This window comes from Bombus pascuorum, chromosome 12 (genome assembly GCF_905332965.1).
Source record: "Bombus pascuorum chromosome 12, iyBomPasc1.1, whole genome shotgun sequence".
Classification (NCBI taxonomy): domain Eukaryota; kingdom Metazoa; phylum Arthropoda; class Insecta; order Hymenoptera; family Apidae; genus Bombus; species Bombus pascuorum.
This window is the reverse complement of record NC_083499.1, coordinates 12369588-12376238: the sequence shown is the minus strand read 5'-3', so window position 1 is coordinate 12376238 and position 6651 is coordinate 12369588.

The following is a 6651-nucleotide window of genomic DNA, read 5'->3' as shown; positions in this document are numbered from 1 at the left end:
AGCAAATTTCTAGCGGAGCTCGTTTAACATCTTCTTACGCTTTTAGATTTTGCAATTTTTGCAATTTTTACAATTACAAAATAACAGGTCGATTACGATAAATTTCTAATGGAGGTAATTTAATGTTTTCTCCGGGTCTTCGAGTACCTGCTGTCGATCAGAAGTGGGTTAGCTTTTACTCGCAACTTCCTGTACGTTGCAAAATTTTGAGCTGAAAAATCATCTCTCTCGCCAATTTTCCATAAAAATTGAATATCGAGTCACTTCTCGTCGCTTGCGTTGTGGAATTTTAAAAAGTTTCGTCAGCGATTCAAATTTTGCAAGTTTTTCTTTCAAGCTGTCTCAATAATTAACATTACCTTCCCAATAGCAAAATAGCATTTACGAATCGTTTCTATACAAAATTCTGCGTAAAATATAAAGCTATAACATAATTGCTGTATCATTTAAACGCTCCACACTTTCAACTTTCAACGCCTTCGTAAATCTATTAAGGAAATTTATGCTAAAAAATGTATCAGATCGCTTACATTCATATATTTATACATTTTACTTACATTATACGTTATAAGTAAAATATATATTTATGACACACCTAAACCGTTTAGCGCGTAAACCCTGGTAATCTTCGACTTCCTACATTTTACTTATAATTAATAAGATTATATATGCGCATCATTTACCACTCGAAATCAACAGATTTTCAGCGCTCGAGTTTCCTGGAATATATGCCTACGTCACATCGCAATGGTCGGATCCTACCTTTCTCGATTCAAAAAACCAATCCTCTTTCCATCCGTTATACATAGTTCAACCCTCTTACGCAACGTGTGAAAGTTGCAGACGTTCGCAAAATCCACAGGATACGTAATTAGACGGAAAGGAAAAAAAAGATGCAATTACCTTGGCATCTATAGTGGCTCACGAAAGTATTTGAACGCTTCTAGAAACATTTTCTCGACTTATTACGTGTATAATTTTCTATAAAAATCTGTCCGCGTACAACTGTCACGATCACGTTGGTAAAGTGTGGCACAAATGCGAAACTTTATGCAGCAGTTGCGAGAGTACTGCGAGCTTACTACTTGCTTACAAGCGTACTCTTCGTAAAAGATACAAAGATGTTTAAACAGTCGATGTCTAGCGAGACCATTCGTAATCTCTCTATTTTATCGAGGTTATCGGCAAATGTATATTTGCTATGTTTTGCGAATGTTTTGTAGCTTTTATTGAAAATCACGGTTCAATAATTCGACAACATTCGATAATCAATTTAATTATCGTGACTATCCTTTTATTTGACACGAGTAACGCTTTCTACGATAAGTGTTATTTTCATTTGAAGTATCTACTTTCATGATTGGTTACTACGATATATGTAACCAGTGCATAATAAATTTGTTTAAAAGGACGTACAACTTTTTTTTTGTTTTAGCTTCTACAGCAGCGTAGAAATCGCGCGTACCGCGGATTCACGCTTCGAGAGGCAGGCTTCCACGTGTTCATCGAAATTTCCAATTAGGCTGTACACGACAAAGAGATGCTACTTATTCGATTAAAAGCCACGAAAGCGAGGCTTCATCATCAACAAGAGACTAATTTGCACGCTTATGAAATGGTTATCTCGTGGAAGAACGAGAACGCCCGAGAGAACAACGGCTCGGGCTTGTTTTTGTCCGGTCTGATGCTCGTTTCATGCACGATGGATGTCTAAATACATGGATTTCAACAATTAATTTTCGATTCATGGTTTAGCTGGATCCACGGAGATGGAATCTAGATAGGCAGCGTGGATGGAAAAGCCGTCTGACTGGTTATTACGAGGCAATTAATTAGATTGGTTCCTAAGTTCTGACAGGAATAGATGATACACGATAAATACATAGATTGGACTTTGACGAATGATATTTCGAAGCGCGTGCACACACGTATGACGCGACTTTTTCAACTAAAATTCGTATTTACAAGGAATAATCTCTAAGAGTATATTAGATTTTTTAATTAATTCTTTGATAACTCTTAGACAAAATTGGGCGAAAAATTGATCTTTTCTTTCATTATTTTTCACAAATTCGATTTATGTGGTAAATTCGTCAAAACTGTCTGGTAAAATCGATGCACGGGATTTAATTATTAAATGGTTTAACGATAGATTGGAAACTGAATATTGAAATGGCGCGATCGACGGCATAAAGGAACTTGACCTTACAATTAACTCCATTTACTAGTTTAAGAATAAATTGTTTCGTAAACTGAAATTCACGAACCTATGAAACTAGTAAAATCGAAATATAAAAATCAAGAACGCAAATATTAATTTTATTGAAAGAACAATCTATATTCGAGAAAGTAAGATCTACCATATCGCGATCAAGTGCATAATATCTGAAATTAGCATGAATTAAAGCTGCCCTTGAACTGGAAACGAAGATCTGGTCGTTAACCTAATAGCGAAGAAATTGTTGCGCTATTTATTGCTTTCTAATTCTACACGTCATTGTATGCATTCGTAAAATACTCGGCAACTTGGAAACACCGTGACGCAACCAAGTCAGCGTTATTGTGTTCTCTTACCTACAATTATTATCTTATCGCGACATTCACCTTTCCCGGTGTTAAGTATAACTTCTTTGCAAGACGCGAGACTATGAGACCTTGAATAGTATTAATAGCAATTACTCTGTAATATTAATAGCATTATTAACAGTATTACTTTTAAGTAATGTTTCTCGACATTCCTGATCTGTACATATTATTTGTATATATATATTAAATTATGACATACAAAATTTATTTCGTGCGTAAAGGGATAAAATCCTAAATAAACATCGAATCGAGGGATTTCAAAATTAAAACTGCAATTAATTACAACTGTTAATTAGTTACATATTGTGAATTCCCGGATTTCAAGCTATAACAAATATCTGTGACAAATTATTTTTTATTTCATAGGAAATAAAAGTTTATTATTAGAATAATTTTAGAAATTTTATTACGAATGAAATGATCGAGAACGATTAACCCATGGAACGTTGTATTGTTAGTAAAACGATGCTAATTATGCGTATTACGCTTATTTCTTAATAAAGAATAAAGTTATTTGGTAGTTAACAAAGCGAGTTAATAATTATCGATTATTTAGTATCCATTATATTCTCAGCAACTTTCTTGAATCTATTCGATATCGACTTATAAATTATTACGTATACGCGAATCGATCTGTAGGATTCATGAAGCGTAACATTATAAATTAACGTTTCGTAGATTGTGCGCTAGTTAATCACTGGTGATTATGTTAATGAGAATCTGTTAATCAACGAATTACATTAAGCGAATGGTAGTCAAATAATTTGTTGCCTCTGTTTGCACATCGAACGATGGTTGGAAGTAAAAGTTCTAATCGTTCTCAATGGAAAGTGATCGAGATTGTAAACTTACATATCATGATCTTTACATTGAATTACTTAAATTACATATTAATTTTACACTACTGTCTGTTTCCCGTAAAAATGATCACGCTTTTACGTTAACTAGAAATACGACGTTCTGTATAATAATGTTTTATATTTATGTTTATTACTGTAATTTATTTTTTATCTTGTACGTATTTTTTATAGAATAATAAGTCACGTGAAATATTCTGTATAATAAACATTACGTAGAATCCAAGAAATAGTAATTCTAAAAATGACTAAACGGAAAAGATAAGAAACTGAATAAAATTCTTCTGTAAAGGATATAACGAGTTATTCTTTGATAGAATTAAATAATTAAATAGTAGATTTCAGATAAAATTGTAAAATCCAAAAGCAAAAGATGTATACTTCTATCTTTTACGATTTAATTTTCAAGTTACAACGATTAAGCGTTCGTTGTTTCTCCAAAGTTGCTAGTAAATAAAGTTGAACGACTCTTCGCGTTTGCCATTGTATTTCGTGCGATCTTTAGTCAATCGTAGCCAATCGCATTTTCCAAAAATATGTAACTTCTATTACGAAAAGCTCTTTGTAGCGGCACGTGAGTCATAGGACGAGGCGAAGCGAGAGCGACTCGAGTTGTTGTTGTGCCTCGGAACACGGGCACCGCTTCGACACACGAAATTAACGTTAGATTATCTCCAGGCAAAAACAATGTCGCCGTTGAGGGCAACCGTCGATCTAAGACAAATTTGAATTTTCCGACCTCCCGACCAGTATAAATAAACGGACGCGATCGCGAGCGAGCAGTTATTAGCGACTTATTATTCGATTATTATCCGAGTTGTACGAGTGATTCTGCGAATTTCTACCGAGTTTCCATCGAGTACCTAACGGACGTTTTATCAAGTATCATTAGCAAATTGACTTTGCGATTTTTACTCTGTACGAGCGACTCAGCGATTATAGCTTATATACTAAATTATCGTTTTAAATATATTCGACGTTTACAACAACAGCCTATAACATCGATTGAACGTCCTATATACCAGTCCTCCGCATCCTTATTATTTTCACCGAAGGAAACTGCTGGAAAATAAAACGAAACTAAACCGAGCAATGTGATATTCGTTATGAAAGCGCAAGGGCAAATACCATCTTTATTATTCTTCGATGGTTCGATATATTCGAGGATTAATTTCATCTTCGTTTATCGTATTTGTATCATAGAACGTTATTTGCTCAGCGTTATTCGTACAATGTTACGTTTCCAACGGAACGTGACCGTACGTATCCGTAAATCCAGTGAAGTGAGGAGGAGAAAGTATAAAATGGAGAACGATCTTATCTCCTGACATATGATATTTTAGTTTACTATCCCTTCCTCCTTTTAACTTGCTTCTAGTCAAACTGGACTCGGGAAAATTAATTCAGAATTCAATTTATTATAATTTATCACGAATATCGTTGTAACGCAAACGGCGAAACGGCGAAACGTCGAAAGACGTAGAAACGATGAATTAAATTTCAGAAAGAGCGCAGCGCGAATCGAGGGAAAGATCGGTTGTAACTGACAAGAGAGGAAGGAAAACTTTCTCGTTACATCGCGGCTGGTAATTAGCACGCAAACTACAAACTTTTGCGTACGATCAACGTTATAATCCTCCTGTTACGAATCATCGATAAACATTTCGACAGGAATCTTGGCTTGAAATTCGACAGACACACCTAGAGAAACTTGGAAGAATTTCATCGATAATCGTAAAATATTCTATGTTTGTGCGTGCGATAAAGTAGTATAAATCTAATAAACGAACGAGAAGATTTCTCTCGTCGTGTCATTGCCGCATAAATATTTAATGACTTTTCAAGAGGACAATTTCTTGTAGTAAAAGTTGTATTTAATAATGTTGTATTTATTAGATGATCTTTGTCGAATAAGAGTATAAGATTTATATGGCGATAGCGCAATGCCAGCAATGATTTATGAAACTACCATGTTAAATCATGCTGATTTCTTTCCGATGAAAAGAATTCTTTCCATGATATATTACACGCGTATATAATGTTATTGGCATTGCGGGAAAGAAAGAGGCGATAAAATAAATTTCTATATACGATGTGATTTAAATTGTCGACTTTGATAATTGACTGTATCGCGTAAAAACTCGCATTTCGTCGTATCTTAGAATACTTATTTCTAGAAATATGCATGTTTCGTATAGAAAAAAGAAAGGAAACATTTTTTAAGTCGTTCCTTCCATATCCCTGGTTGCTGCGTCATACTGTAAGAAGATTAGATCCCATTACACAAATCGCGAAACGAAACTGGAACAGCAAATCGGTCGATCGACCGTCGTGTTTCCAAGTTGTAGCGCGAAATTCGCGGGAGGTCGGTGATATTTATTGAAAATCGTGGAAATAAAAGAGGCAAGAGCCCGTAACGAGCATTTACGGTGATACTAGCCAGCTGGATGCCTGTGCAGCGTATTAATCGTTAAAAACTATCGGTCTATCTCGCGGCAGGATCGAAATGGTGGCAGCGCATGCGATCCTATTAACATACGGCATTAGGTATTCCGCATGCGAAGCGACCGGCGAGCTTTGCTCGGATTTCTGCGGCAATTACACGCGCCTAATGGCCGCCCTTTGCGAACACGTCGACGCATAGTGCGCGCGAAACTGCACTTTGAGTTAACGTTATCCGAAGATAAGGGGTTGTATGCGGATTAACAAGCACGCTCGTGATATACGTAACACACCTGAATCCTCTCCAAACTTGATTCGATTCCGATTCCAATTTTCCTGTGGCATTTTCATCGAATTATGGACGAGCGTGATTACCGAACAGATACGATCGACAGTGAGAAGAAGGGCTGCACTTTTCGATATCTTTTTACAATTTCTAGTTAGAACTATGAATCATAGTTACATAGCAAATCAATATAATATAACGCTTTACTTGTTACGCTTTCTTAGATAGGTAGAATTAAGTTCGACCAAGTAACGAAACCTCTTAAGATATTGGTAAATTTATAAAAATTTGTCTGCGTTTCTACATTTGCGATAATATCGCTTCCTCGAAATTGATATCAATCGAAATTTCTGGCGATACAGTCGTACGAGTTATTTAGAAAACTACGATGTTAAATCGCGTTGGTAAAAAGATCGGCGAACAGGATTGTTTCGAGAACATCGAGAACAACGATAAAGTCTAACAACGTATGACCTTTTT